General features: G+C 45.7%; 1 pseudogene; it reads right to left on the bottom strand.

Moving 5' to 3' along the window:
* Positions 1-406: 406 nt before the first annotated feature.
* On the bottom strand, positions 407-681 carry LOC148165027 (ragulator complex protein LAMTOR5 pseudogene; annotated as a pseudogene).
* Positions 682-1,897: the final 1,216 nt, after the last annotated feature.

Here is a 1,897-nt window from a genome sequence, read left to right as displayed (position 1 = left end):
TGTAACATTTGTGTGTGAGCTATACCTGAATTAAAAAAAAAACACATACGTGTAAGAAAACTGAGAATAAAGTACCTTGCCCAAGGTCACACAGGTGGAAGAGCCCAAATATGAACCTAGACTGTCTTTATTTTATTTTCCTCTGACCAGATTTATTGAACATAACAAAATTCTATGTACAAAGTGACCTGGATCTGCTGCTTCAAAACATGATCTTTTCTTACTAATATTTTGATAAGTCAGTCCATCGAGTGTCAAAAGCAGCTTAGTCTAAAATTAATGGAAAAGTGCCCAATGCACACTAAATAAATGGCCTAACTACTGGAACTGTAATAGTTCTGCAATACAATCAACATCGGTAGGATCGAGCCCCCGTGACAGGCTGTTGGAGAACTGATATGAGATGTCAAGAGGCTGCTTTGGGCACTGCCGCTGTGATGCTGTCATGTTTCTGGATCCTAATGTTCCCATTATCTGATTCTAGGCACACCACAGGAATATCAGTAGGGTCTGAGGTCAGCTGAGCCACTTGCTGGGCTAGAACAGATATCACCCCAGCACGCTCATCTGACAGGGTCCCACGGCAGCCCAATGAAGTCCTTGTGAATCTGTGCACAGGACTCTGACGATGGATGGATTCTTCTTTGTGTCCTCCAAGTGCTGCTCCAAGGTGGCCTCCATCCTGCCCGCTGTCTGCCCCCCTCAAACCTAGACTGTCTTTAAAGGCCACTCCCTTAACCACTAAGCAACACTTTAAGGATAAAGGTACCCTGTGGAGATGGTCTGGGGATGCTCAGCAGTGAACTAGATTTGGGAGGAGATGCAAATCACAAAGGTAAACAACATCGATTTGGAGAGGAAAGACTTTTCCTAGGGTGTATGTTCTTTTTTTTTTTTTTAAGTTTTTATTTATTTATTTAACAGAGAAAGACATAGCTAAAGCAGGAACACAAGCAGGGGGAGTGGGAGAGGGAGAAGCAGGCTTCCCGCGGAGCAGAGAGCCCAATGTGGGACTGGATCCCAGGACCCTGGGATCATGACCTGAGCCCAAGGCAGATGCTTAACGACTGAGCCACCCAGGCGCCCTAGGGTATATGTTCTTAATTCATATTTCTGAGGGGCCATAATTTGTTAGATTTTTCTATATACACAAAGTAAGCATCTAATAGCATTTGTTTGCTGAGTCAGTCTCCAGTTTGGGATTAACATACCTTCCTAGAATAAGAGGACTAAGGCACCATCCCTGTCTTGGGCATTGGGCACTTATTAGAGGGAGACCCACACACAATCGCACTGCAGGGAGATAAGCTTTGGAGCCGTGCTTGAATGCCCAGGGTTAGAACACTAGGCTGGGGGGAAAGGGGAGACGAAGAGAGGTGGCTGGGGGCAGCTTTCCCCACACAATTGTCTCCCGAAGTGATTACCTGACGTTGAGTAGGAGTTAGCCACATGACAGGGAGATGAAGAGCCTTCCAGGCCAGAGGTTGCAAAGTGGCTGCTCCCTTTTGGTCTGCAGATGTGTTTTGATTATTCACAACTACTTGCCAATGTTTAGCTATTGGGAGCTTTCACATAAATAAGACGATTTCTAGCTTCTCTTGAAAATCTGGAAACTCTAGAGGCCCTGGGCCCACCTTCCTGCCTGACCACAGTTGCTGGACCAGGGTGAGGGACACTCTGAGTGCGACGGCTCACTAGCACTGCTCCTAGCAACTGAGTTTCCTAGCCCTCTCTAACCCAGGGCCCCAGAAGAAAGGAAACAACATGGGGTTTGTACTGGCAGATGTTTAGTTGCTCGGATATTAAAGTTCCTGACACAGAGCTTCTGAAGAGGAGCCAAGCAAAGTGATTAAAAATCTTAATGGATTTATAAATGGCCAGTTGATTATATTAAATG

Source organism: Eumetopias jubatus, unplaced genomic scaffold (assembly GCF_037043125.1).
Source record: "Eumetopias jubatus isolate StellerSeaLion01/CBP00866 unplaced genomic scaffold, mEumJub1_p1.0 scaffold_1, whole genome shotgun sequence".
NCBI lineage: Eukaryota > Metazoa > Chordata > Mammalia > Carnivora > Otariidae > Eumetopias > Eumetopias jubatus.
Note: the sequence above shows the minus strand (reverse complement) of the source record. Positions and strands in the feature narration are given on the sequence as shown.